Genomic DNA, 20,702 nt, shown 5'->3' with positions numbered 1-20,702 from the left:
TATTGTAAATCTAATCTACAAAAGCTTTGGAACCAGTAGTAGAGTCCACTCCTGAGGCGCTCAGGAAGGGAAAAGTCACAGACAGAATGTCTTAACAACTTCGGCGCTCATGACGAGCTCAGCTCGTCATGAGTTGCGCCGCTCGCACGCTGATGACGAGCTGAGCTCGTCATGTAACGCAGCTTTTTTAAAAACGCAGCGCGCAGCGGGAAAACGGCTAGCGCGCATGCGGTTAAGGATGACTATGTTAAATGATAGCTTTTCCTCAACGCACCCTCAAGGAGGCAGGAACACTACCCATATTGGGTCAGCCTTATAAGTTCCATTAAAGTATACCAATTAGGATATTTTACTGTTTGGATTCCATGCACATCACTACAGGTTCCTTTTAAAAAATATATATTTATTGCACATTTTCCACAAATAAATATCCAACGAACCACCCGCCCTCACTCCTCCCTCCCTCCATGCTCCGATAGTATTAAACAGAAGAACCCATACTTCCTGACAGACTGTGTGAAATTAAACATACAAAATAATTTAAATTCATTAATTGAGCTGAAATTCGAAAAACCTCCATTAATACTTTCAAAAGAAAAACAAACTTGATTCACACATTCAAAGTGCGTTGTGCTAAAGAAAAGAAGATCTGTGGGCACTCACCATACTATAAAGTAAGCATACCTACTACATTAATTTACTCATCTAGATAAGGGTGCCCATATTAATAGTCCTTTCCTCTTTGCCTGAATACTGCTAATAAGCGAGCCAACCAGTGTTGAAACAGGTGGGTTGCGGGTCCAACCATACAGAAGCAATTGTCAGTCTTAAAATAGCCAAAGAGACAACGAAAAAATAATCTATTTCCTGAGTCACTTCCTCTTCTTGTACTCAGAGTAAAATTACATTTCGAGTCAACATTACTTCTATATTCAATTTAGAATGAAAAAAATTGGATTTCTTTCCTTAAGGGGATTAAAGAGGTGAATGTAGCAAACATATGAACCACATCTGCACACAATGTGGCACACCGGGGGCAGCTCGCAATTCTAGCTGATGTGTAATATAGCATAAAAAAAGGTCTTAAAAAACTGCACTTGTAAGTTAGCCATCAATAAAATGGTTTGAATTAATACAGGAGCTTTACCGAACTCGGCTTCTGAAGTCATCATCTTCTCTTGCCATTTAAGAGAAAATTTGTCAAGATCGTCTTTCATTTCATTATTTAACAAATGGCATAATGTTCCAATACTGATATTATTCTGTGCTATTAAAATATCTACCAGTTCCTTTTTTATAAAAGCCATTGGGACCACCCCCTTGCATTGTAGATAATCTCTTATTTGCAGATACTTGAAAAATTACCTATTGTTAGTACCAAACTCTATCTTCTGGTCATCATACATTACGAAGCCAGAAGGAGAAAAAAAGAACCTAATTTATCTATACCTGCCTAAAACCACTTTTGTTTATAGCCGTCCTTAAAAATTTCTGGTAAGTTTGGGGTATTCTGAATCGGAGTATAGCAGTTTCGTCTTCCTAAACCTGTCTATTTACGAAGCGGTGACTGTACCTTATAGACTCCCAGGAGACACTTAAAACATACTTTTTTATAGTAGCTCAGCTCCAATTGTCTCCAAAGGCCCTCCCATGCCTCCCTGCCAATTAACAACTCAAATGCAGATGGGATGGGTTTTGTCGGTTCTTTCGTTGATGGCTGTCTAAGCAAAATATGGCTATATTGCAGTGTGGTGGCCCAATAATACAATTTGAGATTTGGTAGAGCCCAGCCTCTTCTTTCACTCGGAAGTGAAAGATATTTCAACGCCTTCTAGGTTTGGCATAAGGCCAAAAAACCTTGTAAAGATAACATCAAATTATTTTAACCACTCATTCCAGAATCCCAGGGGAATAGATCTAAAAAATATAAGATTTTAGGGAAGAAAATTATCTTTATCACAGTGCATCTTCCTATAATTCTAAGATGCAAATTATTCAATCTAAATAGCTCTTTTTTTTAGTTTTCCCTATGAGAGGCTCAGAATTTTCCTTTACAATTTCCTTCACAGCGGATGATATACAGACACCCAGATATACCGCCTTTTTGACCGCTTGTTTGTCTACTATCAAGATCTCATCATTATTAACAATTTGAATATTCCTAAAAAGTAGGGCATCCACCTTGATTTTGAGGGCAATTTCTGGTTTGGTGGGTCACTAATGCTATCTCATCCACATATGCAAAAATTTTACTTTCATACCTTTGCACGGTTATTGATGGAATTGAGGTATTTTTCTCTACTTTTCCTGTAAACGGGTCAATATACAGTGCAAACAGGAGTGGGGATGAAGGACATCCCCGTCAAGTTCATCAAGAGATCACCACAGGCCCGGTCATGTCCCTGAAATACAGATATTAGCTACAGGTTTATAATATAAGGCTTTAATTCCCTGTATGTACCCAAATCCAATGCTCATTGCCTGCATTGTTTGCCCAAGAAAATGCCATGACACCCTATCAAATACCTTTTCCGCATCCTGACACCTGCACTGTAACAAAAAGAGAAATTACTCTCCTGATAGGGGCTTTAGTGTCCCTCCCGGCAATGAAACCATGCTCTTAATTAGACACTAGTTTTGTTATTACCCGCACTATCATACGGCTAACATTTTGGAGTAGATTTTTGAATCTCCATTAATTAACGATATTGGGCGTTATGAGTCGAGTTCTACCGGAGGTTTGTTCTTTTGCAAAAACACAACAATTTTGGCGATGGACCATGACCTTGGAGGAGAGACTCTGCTATAAATTTGATTGAATAATGCGGTAATATGATCTTTTGGTTGGTGAGCAAATGTTTGAAGGAATTGCATCAGCCCCTGTGGCTTTACCGGTAGGAAGATTAGACAGCGCTAAATAATCTCCTCCCACTGTAGACCCCTTCAAGCGACTCCCTCCCATTGATGGTCAGTTTATTTAAAGATGCTGTTTTCAACAACTCTTTTGTCTGCTACAGTCTATGTCTAGTATTTTTGGAATTTAGATATTTATAATACATTTTAAATGTGTCTCTAATTTTACTTGAGTCGGAGACTAGCCCAAGACTAGGGTATTGAATTTTCCATACCTCAGAAGTCATGCTCTTCTGCCTGTCTCTGACAGCCAGGTGGTGCCCTATTTGCTCACTACACTAATATGTTGTTTCCTTTCAGACAGCAGACTTTTCTGCTGCCCTATTAGCAAACATCGCATTGATTGCTGCCCTAGCTGATATTATCCCTAATTGGGCTTCCTTCAATTTTCTCCCTGTTGCAATACTCTGACCAGATTTACTTCTGCTGTCGCTAAGCTATCTTGTTTGGCTTGTTTGAATTGTTTCTCTTCCTTCCCATTATTCCAAAAGAACCTCAATGTCTCCCTCCGTCGGCATGCCTTGAAACGTATCCCACACCATACTAGATAAAGCCCTACTGGCATTCTCTTTAAAGAATATTGGAATCCACTCGCTAATGTATCTGCAGTAATCTTCATTTGCAAGAAGGGCATGCTCAAAACTCCATGTATTTTGCGTCCCCCACCCCTGTTCCCTGTATTTCTAGAACCAGTAGATTATGGCCCGAATGGAACCACGGGTATCGTTCAATTTTACAAGCCATTGCAAATAAATGTGACGCAAAGAAATAATCCAATAATCCAATCGAGCATGTTTGTGATGCGGAGTGGAAAAAAGTGTATTGACGCTCTAGCGATCTCTTCCTACTTCACACATCATTAGGGCCATGGTCCTTACAAACCCCTTCTAGGACTTGCAGTCCTTTAGGTTTTCGGCCAATATATTTTTGTTATGCTCCCATATGCCAGTTACATGTCAGATTGATGTTAAAATCTCAACAAAACACAATTGGTAAGGGTCGACAGGTCAGTTTGTTAGATATCTGCTCAAAAACATAGGTGTCAAGTATGTTGCCATAAACCGCACACAACATAAATTTGTCTCCGCTATTAGGGTGACACATTACAATTGCCCATCTGCCTTTCGCATCAGCCCGTACTTGTGTCAATTTTAACCAGTTGCCTTGGACTAAAATTGCAACCCCCCCCACTGCACACCCCTTGTGATGTCCCACCTATTAGTCTATAACCCATTGTGTTTAGTACATCCCTCTGTGAGCCTTCAATGTGCATCTCTTGCAGACACACAATATCTGCTTTCAACACCTGTAGACCTATTGAGGTTCTAGATCTTTTCTTAGGATCCTTCAGCCTGCAAATACTCATAGAATTGATGCACACCTTCCACTTGCCTTCTATTATATTACTTTATAGAACAGACCGTTATAGAATACAACACCAAATAATGTTCTCACTCTTAACAGACTTCATTTTATGTGTACTTTCCTCATGAGCGTGTGGTACCCCCTTCCCCCTCTCCCTCTCCTCCTACCTCTCATCCTGACCCCCCAACCATACACCCAACGACAAACCCCCCTGCTCCCTCGATGCCCCAATCCCTACCCCACCACCCTCTTGCAAGAAGTGAGCAACGTGGCCGAGCCTGTGTGATGACGTCTGTGGTAACAAACTCACCATCCCACCCCTACCTCCCCAGTCTCCAATACTAATACCTTTGTTACTACCTATCAGGGGCCTTACAGTAAGTACGCAAGTTTAAAAAATGTTTTTTTACATTTTCTCTTTCATAATTCACCTTAAAGTTTCCCTTCCCTTTTTCTGGGATTTACTGCTTTGTCCTTACCTCATATATCATGATCCCCTGCAATTCGTCTAGATACTCCTGGGCCTGCACCTCCGAGAAAAAACTTTGTATATGCCCCTTAAAAACAACTTTCAATTTAGCTGGATTGTGTAGGTATACTTCGGCCCTCAGCTTCTGAAATGGTAAAAATATGTATCTAAAATGCCACTTCTGCTTTACTGTGGTGTGGGCAATATCTGGCAGTGCAAAAAAGGACACTCCCTCAAACTCTCTTTTGGTGTTAGGATGCTCCAGATCGTAGATATTCTGCCTCAGTGATAAATGTCCAAAGTCCACCAGTACCGCCCAGGGGGTATTCAGTTTTACCCGCTTGCTACTTCTTAAACATTAAGGGGAAATGATGAGCTCTTTGTACTTCTTTTTCCCAGTCCCAGTCTATGAGCTCCGGTAATGCACCCTTTAGGAGTTTTACTATAAATCCTCCGGGATTCCCTCCTTTACTGCCCTCCGGAATCCCCAGCAGTCTCAAATTATTTCTCCTCTGTCTGTCTTCCTGTTCCTCTGGTTTCCATCATCATATCCATTAACTTGGAGTCTTGGGTTATCCTCTGGGTCTTCAGTTCAGCAACCTCCAGTACAAGAGGTTCTGTACGATCTTCCACCAGTCATACTTTCTGATATCTCTGAGCAGGCTTTACTAATCTTTCTGACTGCCACCTGTAGCTTTTTTTAGGCTCATCCGGCCCGACGGCTATCATTCCTGGCTTCCTGCTGCATCTGTTTGATAGGTGCCAGTATAACCAACAGCGAGGGTTCTGTCAGACTTGTAGAATCCAGTCCTACTGTGGTGCCTGTCGCTTCTGCCCATCCTCCAGTTGCCATTTTCTCCACTCTCCCTCCTTGCTGATGGAGCACTTGAATTGCCGAATAGTCCCATCTCATTCTGGGCATACCTTTTCGGGCTGTTCCATCCTGTTGTGAGTTTGCATTCTTACTACTCACAGTATGTTTCTTTCACTGGCATGCAGACTTCTTCTTTCCTTCCCCTCCGCCAGACCTGCTCTTCCCTCCAGTAGTTAAAACAGATTCTTCCATGGAGCTGCTGCTTGAGCCTGACAGAGCGGGGTTCGTAGATTCAATTTCCGGTATTGAGGAATCAGACTCATCTGTTCGGGAAAAAAAATCCCCCCCCCCCCCATGGGCTCTGGTGACACTGTCGCTTTTGGGCTCCTCACAGGGCTGTGCTCTAATTGAGCGTGGCTTACATCTTCTACAGTAGTATTTAGGATACTCCATGCCTATAGTGTTAGTCACTACTTGTTCTACTATTGTTTCGCCATCTGGTGCCCCTAGAACCACAGGTGGTAAATCAGCTTGAACAGAGTCACCACTTACTTGTTTGTACTTTGCGGGGTGCAGTCCTGCCAAAACTGCCTCAGCGGTGACCAGGATTGCCAAAACCGATGAAGCTGTAGGGGGTGCCGCTGCGGCAGCATCCCAACCTTTTTGGTCTTCTGCTTCCGATGTGGGAGCACAGTTCAGATATTGGAGGTTGCCCTTCAGTGGCCGCCGTGAGGTTTCTTCCCCATGCCGGGCAGTTCTTCACCCTTTTATTGCATTTCTCTTCAGAGCTTTGTTCTCAAGAGTGTACAGGCTGTGCTGTGGACAGCGTAGCTGTACTGGAAGTGCCAGATGGAAGTGAAGCTGAGGTCGCTTCCACTGAAGGTTTCAGTTTGAGTGCTTTTGCCCTTTTTCCCATCTGGTCGATGGAGTCTTTCCACCCAGCTACGGCTTCTAGCAAAACCTGCACCAGCTTTCAGCTCGATTTCAGGGAAGCCATGGATAATAAATACACAATACACTTTCGGCCGGCGCTATACTTTAAAATCTGGCAACTATAGCGCTCAGCGTATTCTTCGCTGATACTGGTGATACCAAAGTTCCACTGGCTCTCCCACATCTCATCGGGCTCGTCGGACCTTGTGCAGTTGCAGTGTTGTGATCTGCCAAATGGGATGGTGAGGTAAGGAGAGGAGTGGCAGCAACAAGAGTACTACACAGACGTTATCTTGCTCCTCACTGGTTCCAAACATTGTGTATATTAGATTTACAATTACTTGTCCTGAAGAATTGCCCAAGATCATTATTTGACTTTAAAATGGCAAGAAACATTCTGATATTTCTAATATAGCCACAAGAGATCACAGCTTCCATTGATGGCACACAGATTTTTAATTAGACAGGCATACTAACTGATTAAAAAATTGTTTTTTCTGGAGAATTGCTGCACCTATTTTACTTCACTACTTACCACTCATTGACACTCACCTTCACCAATCTACACGTAGGGCCCAATACTCGCACTTCACATATGACTTTGGAAAAAGATCTCTGATAAAGAGCCCCCTGAGGGTGCCCGTTGATCATTGCAGTGCTGGCCCGACGAGGATCAAGCCTTATGAAGAAGCATGACACTCGCAAATGTGTGTGAGGGACCTAATTCCAAAAAGGAACCACCCGCCACCTTTTGGTTTCTAAATTCCTGACCTGACATATAATAACTTCCTCCCTCCCATTTTTGCTGTTGCCTTATGTGTTGTTGCTGGTGTTAGATGCTTTGGGAACTGTGCCACTGCTATTCAGTGCCACAGTGCAAGTACTCCCTATTGTAAATTGATGTATTAATCAGTGATTCCATGTTTGGCTACTTTGGTTTACTTGTAAGACCCTAGTCTAGTGCACTGAGTGTGCAAGGGCGTGTAATCCAAATACTGCTGGTGGGCCTGAAACACTGATTGTGCCACCCACAGAAGCAGCCTTATAAAATGTGTCTAAGGTTCGCTATTGCAGAGCCTGCATACAGTCTGGTACTGTCATGCTCACTGGGCAAGTGCACCCACATCCCAGTCCCTAGACCTTCCCTTTTCTTCCTATCAGTCACCCCTATGGTAGGTCCAAGGGCAGGGTGCATTGTAAGTATAAGGTAGGACAGGCCCTGATGTGTGTGGCATGTCCTAATAGTGAATTACAGCCATTTTAGTTTTTCACTATTGCAAGGCTACCTGTTCTCCATAGGCCAGAATGGGCTGTTAGAATTGTTACATTTTATAATCCTAACAGGCTCAGAGAACATGGTAGAAATTCGAGTTTATTATGCCTGAACTCAAAATAATAAAATACATCTTTTAGTGAAGGTTATTTTAATATTCTGTGTTTGCAAATACCACTTTCAGAAAGTAGGTCTTTGCCTGTCTAACCATTAAAACCTGCCTCTGCTAGGTTGTGTGTTCCTATGTCTGGTTTCTGTGACAGGGCTGGGGCATTCCAGGAGACAGGCTGAGTCACCCAGTGATGAAAAGATAGATCTGCATCTTGATGGGAGGGAGGAGTACACCTGAACTCTGAATAGGGATGTGCCTGCCTTCCACAAGCTGGCTCCAGCCCATGGGGAGCGGCTGATGTCTCTGGCCTGCACACTGAAAGAAGAGAAGGAAGACTGTCAACAGAGTGCTCCAAGACTGTACTTGCCTTCCACAATGCTGGCTCCATCTCCTGTGGGGCGGCTGCTGTTTCTGCCTTGCACTGTGAAAGGAAAGGAGAGGTCTGGAAAACAAAGTGCTCAGGAACTGGTTTGGACTAGGCACAGGCCCCTCTCCCCTCAGAGAACAAAGGATTTTGGGGTATAAATATTGAGGCCCAGCTCCCATAAAATTAGATCACTTTTAGACTACAAGAAGAAACCTTTACTGAGGAGAGGAACCTGAAGAAACTGAGGAGAGACTATTCCCAAGCTGAAGTGCTGCTTGGGGGATTGGCTTGCAGTGGTTGCCTTACTGCCAAAGGAAGGAGGAAGGAACTTTGTGTACTTTGCTTTCAACTTGTGAAGGATCTCCAAGGGCTTAGAAAAGAGTTTGCCTCCTGCTGAAGTCTCAGGGACAACAGACTTCACCCCCCAGCTCCCCAGAATTCTTTTGGAAGTGCCTGCTGCTGTTTTGGGCCTTCTGAGGAACTGCGTGTCGCAAGGAGCTGGAAGCGCAACTCAACGAAAAGAAGCGTGTCATCGACGCTGTGCCTGCCATCGCAACTCCGGAGAAAGGAGGGTGTCGCAGCTGGAACTGTGTCACTGCACAATATCAGAGAGAAGGTGCCACAACGAAGAGGAAGCGTGTAGCTGTCGCAACTCCGAAGAAGGAGGGTGTTGCCGCTGTGGTTGGCGCACTGCACCGCATCAGGAGAAGAATCTCACAACGAGGTCAGAGCGTGTCGCCGTCGCTGTGCCTGCCTTCACAACTCCGAAGAAGGAGTGTGTCGTCGCTGGAACTGTCGCATTGCACCGCATCGACCAAGAGTACCTCGCATCCCCGAGAAGCGCTCCGCCGTCGGAGCTGCTGCCGTCGCATCTTGGATGTCGCCGCTGTAGTTGTCGCATCGAGCGGAAGCTTCGCGCATCGTGGAGAAGAGCATCGCCGCTGGAGCTGTTGCCGTCGCATCGTAAGGGTGTCGTCGCTGCAGTTCACGCAGCGAACCGAGAGTTTCTCGCATCCCCGAGCAGCGTGCCGCATCTGGAAGATCTTCACGTCTTTATTTCTTTGCACCTGAACTTTGCCGCATTTCCCATCGCTGCGACATTGCTTGTCGTGGAAGCGCTACGCAACTTAAGGTACATTGACGCAGAGTGTCGCATCTAAGAACTGAACTGAACTAAGCTTTAAATCTACCATCTTAAAGTAATCATAGTGTGTATTTTGTCGTTTATGGTCTTGTGGTAACTCTATATAAAGTCTACTTATTTTTATATAAAACCTGTGTGGTGTCCATTTGTAGTGTTGTCACTGGGTTACTGTATGTGGTCACAACTGCTTAACTTACAACGCCTCTGAAGTAAAGCCTTGGCTGCTCTCGCCACGCTACCTTGAGGGAGAGCAGGGGTTATTTTAGAAGTGTAATCCCCTTTCCCTGACTAGATGAGAGGGTCCCTGCTTGACACAAGTACCTACCTGTGTCAACCAGGAGACCCCCAAATCTAACAGTCCCTCTCTTTTTGCGATTGCCATTCATAGGTAACAAGACTGTGATGAAAATGACAGGATCTAGCCACCACCAACCACCATTATAATGCACATCTTAATCTATTCCAATCTTTCCTGCAACTGTCCAGAATGACACACCTCCAAATAATATGAAACACTACCTGAATACAATATCAATAAACCACTTTGACTTCAGTCAAATGGTACCCCATAACCATAAAAGTTACCCAGATTCCCATACTGTTATGGGGCCATACTCATGGTAGTTAGGTGGTACACGAATGCAAATAATAGAACAAACACCCTTGGCACAAAGCTGGTGGAGCATTTACTTTTATGCCTTGTGGGCAGAACTGCCTTATTTTTAGCTCTACTGAAACAGCATGCATCTGTCTCACTGTGATTACAGGAATGAGTGCATGACAAGGGCTAAATAAATATCCTGCCCAGAATAGAACAAGCCTCTATATGAGATGTCAAACTTGAAGCTCGAATTGTCTTCAGAAAATGCAGATTGTGCTCTAAACGAGGCCCTGCGTGGTCATATAGAAAAATACAGTTGTCCTCAATGAATGTATTAGTATAAACAACAGCTGGATCGGCATTACCCTCAGGGAATGAATGAAGAAGAAAACTTCAATCAGTGGAGCGACTACAGCTCCTGAGTTCTAGAGCATTTCATAATAAGTATTAGATGTGCCATTTCTGAAGGATATGTTTGCCCAGTCATTTAATTCAAACCCATATTGTGCATATTACAGCACACTCAAGCTGGTTGAGAAATAACCTCCTTTCAATTCCTTAGAATACTAAGTGCAAGAGGAACTTTTGTTTTCCATTCCAACAAAGTAATTGATCAAATGTTTTGTTTTGTATGGAGCACTTACAAAAGGTGGTCATAGTGCCTGGACTCAATAACAGACCCAGACAAAATAAAGTAGTGGACAGCAAGAAGTACATTTAAAACAAAGCTTAAGCTAAAAGTAACTCCCTAAAACAAAACAGGGTAAGAGACGAACACTAAATCAGACTGAAGACATATAAACTACAAAAAAATTCAAGCACATAGAGCTCTAATACTGTAGCCCCTGAAAATCCAAATGCCGAAAAGCCATGTTAGGAGGGAGATCTAGCCAAACAGGTGGTATTTAAAAAAATTTACCCAATCCTCTTGACAGACTCCTGTCTCTGGTTTAGTACTAACTATGCAGTGGCAAGCCATTAGAAAACCAATAACTTGGTGTGTTATGACCTAAGAACTCGCTGATAATTTCCAGTCTTATTATAGAGTCAACACGTTCTGTGGACAACATGGGCTGAAAATGTTAGATTTGTTTAAACATCTGGTGGAGTGGAAAGGAAGAAGACCCAAGGCCCTAATTTGAGTTTGGTAGGTGGAATACTTCATCACAAATCTGCCAGATGTCCCGTTCTCCATATCACAAGTGTATCCTGTCCTCCAATATTAAATAAGGTGATTATGTAAGAGGATGGTTTTTGAGACGATAACAATTTACAATGAGAATATTTGCTAATGTGTGAACCCGGACATATGCACGTTCATTTGCCACAACATCATTTCAGAAGAGCTATATCCATCAAAGACCAATGACAAGTATCTTAATTTTCACATTGTAATTCTAATTGCCAATAAACTATATTTTGTAATGCGATGTAATGCGATGTGATGTTTACAAAAGTAATGGGTCCCCTTTGATTCCCCTTTGGGTCTAGGAGTATTCTAAAATTGCATCCTGGATGTTGGACTTGTGCACTGAAGCCATGAGGACTGAGGTTTATGGTCATTTGCGATCATATGTTCTAATCATCATATGTTTTGATCAAACATCTCTCCATGCTCACCAAATCAACAATGGCTTAATGATGACATTGTAGAATCTTGTCAAATATTCAGAAAGAGTGGCTCTGTTTCCGGAGGAACCCTGCAGTGCTGATACAGAGATAGAGCCTCACTATAGCTAGCCATCTCAACAGCCTTTACAGGAATCCAAGTACCAATGGAAGGGTATAAACAAGTGTAGAGACCAGCTACTATCTCTTACATGGTGTGCGACAGCCTGCTTAGTAACACAACATATTTCCACCATCTTTCTAGCCCCTATCCCAGATAATCTAAGTTGTCCCACATCAGATCAGTCAAGCTGTTTCAGTCATGTGACAACTACTAAAGTAGAATGAAAGGTATATAATGAGAACTGGGCAACTAGCTTGCACTTGACATTAAGTAAGCAAAATGTTAAAATATTATTTATCTAATTGGTTAACAGAAATTAACTTTTATTGGGGTAGGTCTCACTTTGCACACGCGGCAATGTACTATTACATTGATTTGTGAGAGATAGGTGACCCCTACACAAATTGTTGCCAGTATTCAGAACTACCAGGCCTTGTAACTGATGACCAGTCTGTTTCACATTTACTCTCAGGGACAGGGAGGGAGGGAGCATGGTTAAGTTGTTGGTGCATATTTCAAGGCTTACTTACAGCTCTTCAGTGGAGAGCTGCTAGAGTCCAAAACCTTTACCCCAGCCAACTCTGAGCTCGCTATCTGCATGGCGCGAAATACTGACAGTTTCTTCCAGTCTCAGTCACAATGGGTAGAGGCAAGAAAGTAGACCTCCTTCACTAGCACTAAAAGTGTCAGAGGTCTCCCACCATCAACAAATGGAAACAGTGTTCTTGGAGCAGCCCAGAACCGGGAGCACTCTGACTTCATCACAGTCACAGGTACACTTCTTTTCCAGGCTACTACTAAATCACCTCACACAATGAGCACTGTTGCTTTCACAACATCACCCTCTCGGACTGGACTCCAGTATGGAAACTCTCCTGAAAAGGTACCTGGGCACAATGTACTGTGGGGCAGATTTATGTTAACTGGCGCATCCCCAGGGATGCGCCAGTTAACATGCGCCACAGTGCGCCACTGCTCCGCCACCCATGGTGCGCCGCATTTATGATGTGGCGCACCATGGGGCAAAAACGGCACAGATGCGTGACGCATCTGTGCCGTAAAGGTGGCGCATTGCTGGAGTTGCGTCGCAAGCGCGACGCAGCTCCAGCAAGGCTCGGGAGTGCCCATCTTAACAATGCTGCGTCAAGACCTACGCCTGCTTCAAGCAGGTGCAGGCTTTTGACGCAGCATTGGCCTGAAAGTGACTGAGTGAAATCTCATAGATTTCACTCAGCCACTTTTGCGAGGCGCACCTGCCCCGGAACGCCCCCCCCTGCGCCGGAACGCCCACAAGCGGCGCAGGGCTTTACAACGTGACGCATCTGCCTAGATGCGTCACGTTGTAAATCGTTCGTAGGGATGCGCCACGTTTACGCCGCCTTGCGTGACGCAACAGCGGCGTAAACGTGGCGCAATGGCCTCATAAATCTGCCCCAGAATGTCTAACAGTTTGCAATAATGACCGTAAAAGTGACATTAGACAAGGTGACGCAGCACCAATTTAAAGCTACTTTAAATCAGGCCGCCTGGTCCGTACGTATTTGTATGGATAGGGTGCCCTGTATTTTAAAGAGAGGCTACCATCTGGCTACTGATCCCTGTATGATGAAGAAAGCACGGGCGTATGACTTGTGAAATCTGCCCCACTGATCGCACCCCTCTAAAGCCGGCCCTGCACTCACTGTTTTCATAACTTGCACATCTGTCACTCAACCCGATTGCTTCTGCACTGCAGTGTGCAGCTTCAAAAATGCACTCTAGATAGTGACTTTCTTCTCTTTGCCAAGCTTTTGTTTGAACATTAGTGACGCATTGGATGCCTTCAAGTTCATGCTGCATCCTATTAAGCACTACCCTTTAATTCAATATGTATTTCTTAACTCTATTTTAATACGCAAAGTAGAAGATTTCTTTCACAGGGGCTTATATATTCTTAGGGACTTATATATCAATGTGTGGATGTAAGGCTTTTCATCAAATGAGGCCAGCATTGATAGGTTAGTGGTCTGAGAAAAAATCTAGCTGGATTGGCTAATGTAATTATACAATAAATGTGTTAAGATATCTTAGCATTGCTCATTTAAGGGATAGAAGGGTCGGAAAATACACAATGTTAGTACCACTTTCAGATAAATGTAGTTATGGATATGGAAGACGCGTACATCTACACATTACACATTGGTTCACTTTGCAGTATAACAAATAATTGGTGGATATGTCAATTGTCCTTTCCTGGAAGGTTTACAGTTTATGAGATTTGATGGAAGGAGAAGCATTTGTTCTAACTCTAGAGGACTGGTTGTATAGGAACCTGACTACTAGGGTTTATGTGGGCGGTCTCACTTTACTCTGTGAACCAGTAGGGTAGCCCCACTCACTGTTTTGCCCTTCATGTCTTATATCCATAGGCGAGAAGAAAAACCTAAAATAATGTTTTTCCATAAGGTGACATGAGCCTGAATTGTTTGAAGGTTCATGCTTCTTTCTTATCACATACTCGAAAGTGTTCTTTAATTATAGATTGGCTGAATGGGAAGAGATGAATAGCCATGAAAAGCTGCTTTAGCATGTATGATGAGTCTGTCATTCTACAAAAACAAAAACCTTTGTGATGCAGGGAAAGGTAATAGAACATTTTAAAACTTGTCACATTTGGGCGACTTATTTAATACTCAGTTGAAATGGGACGCCCTGCTGACAGTGAGAGTACAGCAGACAAGCAGGGCCTCTGACGCGCTCTTTTGGTTTGCATCTAAGTTGGGGCAGAAATCAGTAAAAGAGCTACTAACTCTCTATAGAGCTAAATGCCTCTCTACTGCCACTAATGGGGTAGGGGCATGGGGGTACAACAGGATTCATAAGCTTAAAGTAGTTGAGGACAACTTAATTAGAAGACTCCTGATGGTACCAAAGAGTGCCTCTACAACACTCTGCAATGCAGAAATGGGCATTGAGTTCATGGAGGATCGTATTGGTCTTGCCCCATTGTGTTTCTGGGTCAAGATCTGGCTATCAGAGGATTTATCGTTTTTGAGAGATATTATTGGCCATTACCTTGCCGTTCATAGTGTTGATAAGATGCCCTGGCTTCACTATTTGAAAGACAGGTTTCATGCGTTTGGCCTAGGAAAATCCCCAAAATATGCCCCCAAATGCCAAAGATACTTTCAAACTGGCCTTCTCCACTAGGGGCAATATGTGTTATCATTAATGCAAGGGTTATCCTGGATGTTAGACCTGGCATCATTGGCATGAGTCTCTCCTCCATTTTTTCTGTTTGCCTCCTCTGTTTACGATGTTTTTGCTGGTATAATGCTTTGGGCACTGTGCCACTGCTGATCAGTGCCACAGTGCAAGTGCTCCCTATGTGAAATTGCTGTATTGATTGACTTCCATGTTTGGCTTATTTGGTTTACTGTCAGTCCCTAGTAGAGTGCACCAGGAGTGCCAGGGCTTGTAAATACAAATACTGCTAGTGGGCCTGCAGCACGTGTTGTGCCACCCACAAGAGCGGCCTAGTAAAAGTATGTCTGAAGGTCTACCATTGCTAGACCACGTGCAGTCTGACTGTCACGAGGACTGCGCAAGTACACTTACTTGCCAGTCCCTAAACCTTCCCTTAACTTCATGTTAGTCACCCCTATGGTAGGCCCACGGGCAGGGTGCATTGTAAGCATAAGGTAGGACAAGCCTGACAAGGTTGGCATGTCCTAGTAGTGAATTACAGCCATATTCGTTTTTCACTATTGTAAGGTAACCTGCTCTCCATCAGTTAGAATGGGCTGCCAGGATTATTAATGCTATAATCCTAGCGGGCTCGGGGAGCATGGTGCAATGTCAAGTTTGGTATCCCTGAACTCAGGGTTTAATAACGCATCCGTTTGTGTGGATGGTTTTTAGACTCTGTGTTTGAAAATAGCACTTTTAGAAAGTAGCTATTTTCTTGTCTAACTGTCTACCGGTCTCTGCTGGTTCTGGTGTGCGTGTGACAGGAGCTGGGTGGCTCCAGAGAGTCTGAATGAGTCAGTGTGGGATGAGTGGGGCATTTGCATTGAGAGTAGGGGAAGAGTAGCTCCTGATAGCCTGCCCTGCCTGATACAATGCTGGCTCCGCCCCCCTGCCAGGCGGCTGACGACCTGTGCCTGCCTGGGACTTTCCTGGCCCACCTCCTGCCGGGCAACTGATGGCCCTGCCCCTGCCAGTGACAATGCTGGCTCCGCTCCTGCTGGGCGGCTGAGGACTCTGCCCTGCCCAGTGAATAGGCCAGGTGCTTCGGCCTGGCAACACCCACAACAAACCCGAGATGGGGGGAAATTCCCCTGCATGGACAAAGGGATCAAAGCCAAAAAGGGGTATAAGAGAAGGACCCCTGAACCAAGAATTCAGATCACTTCTGACAAGGAAACCTGAACCAAGGACAAGAAGCCTGCTGATCTAAGGACTGCCTACCCCTTCTGCCAGAGTGCTGTTTGTTGGGGGAATCCTGCATTGCTTCTTTATTTTTGCCAAGGAACCAGGAGAGAGGAACTGTGTGTGTACTCTCACTCTTTGCTAAGAAAATCTCCAAAGGCTGGAAGAGTGCCAGTCTCCTGTTGAAGTCACAGGGCTAAAGGACTTCATCTGCTTAAAGTGCTATTTGCTGGAATTTGTGAATCCAGCACCTCTGAAAGAATCCAGCAATCTCGACGCCGACGGACGCCGCCGAATCCAGCTCGACATCGTGAGTAACGGCTCCAGTGTCCCGCTTCCTCGACGCCGGCCGCCGGGCCTGATCGACGCCAGCAGCAACGCCAGTGAGTAGTGAGTTCGGCTCCAGCTCCAAGTGACCTCGTGTCTGCACCGCCGCTGATCGCATCGACTTCGAGCCCTCTCGACGCCGTGAGCGCTGCTCACTCTTGCAACATCGACATCGACGACGTCGTATCCTGCTTCATCCCGTGAGCGCTGCTCCCGCCTGACTTCGGTCGACGCCGCTGCAGATCGCCCCGACTCCGAGGCCCGATCGACGCCGAAGACGCGACGCCGGACATCTCGACGCCGCTGATCATCGAGTGCTTCACTTTTCCAAGGTACTGTGTTGTTGGGGTCTGTGCGACTCCGGGCTCGACGTAGCGCTCCTCGCGGTCGACGCCGAACCTTTGGATTAACTTTGCCTCGACGTCGTGTGACTCCCGTGTGGGTTACATTGTTGCCAAGAACTGTGTTTTAGAGAAGAAGAGTTGCTTTTTATACTAAAGACTTTGTGCTAAGAAGAAACCGTGCTTGAACTATTATTTTTCCTTCCAAGAGTATTTATTAAGACTGTGGTATATTTTGTCGTTATTTGGTCTTGTGCTAAGCCTTATATAAAAATACTTATTTTTATAATACTACTGTGTCGTGTCCATTTGTAGTGTATTCACTTTATTACTGTATGTGGTCATAAATGCTTAACGCACTGCCTCTGAGATAAGCCTGTCTGCTTTGCCAAGCTACCAAGGGGGTGAGCAGGGGTTATCTAAGTGTGTGATCCCCTTGCCCTGACTAGAAAAGGTGTGTCCCTATTTGTCAGAAGTGTATACCTCTGCCAACTAGAGACAGCCGCTTCTAACATTGGTGGGTCAGCGGTGGGATTTGAACTTTGCATTTATGACCCATGTGCAGTGATTAGTGTGCGCTACATAGTGAAAGCAGACCATAGCGCAGCCACAATCTGTTTTTGGTAGGATTCTATTTTTGTTCTCCAATTTCCTGGAGCTTGATTTTTGAAACTGCCAGTTTTGACCATGAGTGATGCCGGAGTCACTGCCCCTGTTGTTGTTGTGGAGGAATTTGATAGGAGTAAGATGAACGACTATCCGTTAAAGAAGCTGAAAGCCTTTTGCAAGCAGTTGAAAGTTCCTACCACAGGCATTTCAAGGAGACCAGATTATCTCAAAGCATTGCAGGCCTGGTTAGAGGCCAGAGATCCCTCTGATCCGGTGGTGGTACCGACAGGGGAAGGGGAGGAGGAGGTGCCAGTGAATGGGCCCACATCCCCTCCTGGCAGAAGTGTTTCCTCCAAAGGTCTTTCTCCTGAAGAAAGAGAAGAAAGGGCGAAGGAGCGAGCATACAACATGGAAATGGCAAAACTTAAGATAAATGGGCAGTTGGAGATAGAGAATGCAAGAGGCAGGAGAGAAGCTGATATGGAGATCAAAAGGTTAGAGTTTGAAAGAGAGAAGTTAGCTGTTGAGCGTGATACCAAGTTGAGGGAGTTGGAGCTCAAAGCTAAAGAGTTAGAATTGAATCCCTCTGGTGGCAGCATCCCATCTGTGCCTGCAGAAAGTAGGTTTTATTTTCCCAAAGATGTGATCAAAGATTTTCAGAAGAATGAGGATATTGGTCAATGGTTTAAAGCATATGAGTTAGCATTGTTGGCCCACCGGGTCCCTGAGAAGGATTGGGGAGCGGGGTTGTAGGGTCGCTTTGTGAATGAGGGGAGAGATACCCTGTTAGACATGCCTGTTGAGGATAGGATGTCTTATGCTCATATGAAAGATGCTTTAATGTTAAGGTATGGCCTAACCCCAGAAAAGTACAGACAGGCCTTTAGAGAATGTAAGAAGTTGCCTGATACTACGTGGGTGGAGTATGTGTCATATTTTTGCAGAGCCATGGATGGTTGGGTAAAGGGCAGCAAAGTGGAAAGTTATGATGCTCTTTATGATTTGTTTGCTTGGGAGCACTTGTCTAATAACTGTTTTCCAGAGCTGCGCCAGCACCTTATTGATAGCAAGATATCTAACCCTAGAAAACTTGCTGAAGAGGCGGACCGCTGGGTCAGTACCAGGGTCCACAAGGGTCCAGTGGGAGACTCAGCCAAAGGTGGGCAGGGTCCCCAGCAGAAGAGTGGGGGGGACAAGGGTAAACAGAGGGAGTTCCAGAAAGGGCCCCAAAGTAATCCCCAAGGGAACCAAGGGAAGGGTTCCCAGCCTCCCCCAGATAAGAGATCAGAGGCCCCGACAGGTAAACCTGTTCGCAGGGGCCCAATGACCTGTTTCGCTTGTAAGCAGGTGGGACACCGTTTTTATGACCCTCAGTGTCCCTTGAAGAACTGTGCTGCACCACCACGTGCAGCTCCCCGTCAGCTGGCGAGTGTAGCCCTGGGAGGGGAGGAGATGGTTGCCCATGGTGGGGAGGGTCCCGCAGAGATGTCCCTGGTCTCTCTAGGAGACATGGAATTGGTCCCTCCGCCCCCTCTGCCTAGTAACACTAAGAAATATAGGCAGTGGGTAACCATTAATGGCCATAGAGTGGAAGCTCTCAGAGACACCGGAGCGAGTGTGACAGCTGTCAAGTGTCACTTGGTGTCCAGAGAGCAGGTGGTTCCCCACGCATTCTACCCTGTGATAGCTGCTGACAACTCGCAGAGAGCTTGTGAGGTAGCTCAGGTTCCCTTTGAATGGGGGGGAGTTTCAGGTACTCTTCAGGTTGCTGTGAGGCCCGCCATGCCTGTTGATTGTCTCCTGGGCAATGATTTAGAAGACTCCCCTTGGGCTAAGGTGGAGAGGGAGACACATTTGAAAATGTTGGGTGTGCCAGAGTGGGTGTGTGCAACCACTCGATCCATGACAGCGAGTAAGGGTGTTGATGGGGTTCTGGAGCCTGAAAATATGGCCCAGGACCCAGCTGTGAAGAGAAGAGGCAGGGGGCGCGGGAAACCGTCCCCCGTAGTTCCCGTGGTCCAGGAGGAGGCAGGCCTTGAGGGGCATGCCCTGGAACCCACAGGTGAACAAGTTGCTGAACTGGGAGACCTGCCCGAGCTGACCCATTGGCAGCAGGATGGTGGTCCCTCCAGGGAGGAATTCTGTGCATAACAGAAAGTGTGCCCTTCTCTTGTGGGTATGAGGCAGCAGGCCTCAGCCCAGACAACAGGTGATCAGTCAGGGTCACATTTGGTCTACTGGGAGAACGATCTCCTGTATAGCGAGCCTAAGGCTGCTGAGCCTGGGTCAGCCCGTGTGCTGGTGGTACCCCAGCGCTTCAGAGCCTTCCTACTGGGTTTGGCTCATGACGTTCCTTTAGCTGGACATCTGGGGCAGGACAAGACCTATGACAGGCTTGTCACCCATTTTTATTGGCCTCAGATGAGGAGGGATACAGATATCCATTGCAAGACCTGTCAAACTTGCCAGGCAAGTGGGAAAAGCGGGCGGAAGCAGAAGGCTCCCCTCCAACCTTTTCCCGTGGTCAGTACCCCCTTTGACCGGGTGGGGATTGACATTGTTGGGCCCCTGGACCCCAAGACAGCCCTGGGCAACAGGTTCATCCTGGTCTTGGTGGACCATGCCACACGGTACCCGGAAGCCATCCCTCTCAGAACAGTGACGGCCCCCGTGGTGAGACGGGCACTGATGGGTGTTTTTTCCCGAATGGGGTTCCCCAGAGAGGTGGTGTCAGACCGGGGCACCAACTTCATTTCCAACTATATGAAGTCACTGTGGAAGGAGTGTGGGGTAACCTACAAGTTCACCACTCCTTACCACCCTCAAGGTAATGGGTTGGTTGAAAGATTCAACCGTACCCTTAAAGGCATGAATATGGGTCTTGAAGAACCAATGAGGCGTAAGTGGGACGTCCTCTTGCCATTCCTGTTGTTTGCTTACCGTGAGGTGCCACAGAAGTCTCTAGGGTTCAGCCCCTTTGAGCTTTTGTATGGACACCCGGTAAGAGGACCTTTGAGTCTGGTCAAAGAAGGCTGGGAGCAATCTCCCAGGAAACCTCCCCAGGATGTATACAGCTACATGCTGGCCTTTAGGAACCAGAATAGGCGCTTCAAAGATCTTGCTCAGGCAAATCTGGAGGCCAGCCAGGAAGAGATGAAGCGGTGGTACGACCAGAAGGCCACTCTGGTAGAGCTTCAGCCTGGACAGAAAGTTTGGGTCATGTCCCCTGTGGAACCTTGTGCGCTCAAGGACAGATGGACTGGACCATTTGAGGTTGTGGAGAAAAAGAGCG

Source organism: Lissotriton helveticus, chromosome 4_1 (assembly GCF_964261635.1).
Source record: "Lissotriton helveticus chromosome 4_1, aLisHel1.1, whole genome shotgun sequence".
NCBI lineage: Eukaryota > Metazoa > Chordata > Amphibia > Caudata > Salamandridae > Lissotriton > Lissotriton helveticus.
Note: the sequence above shows the minus strand (reverse complement) of the source record.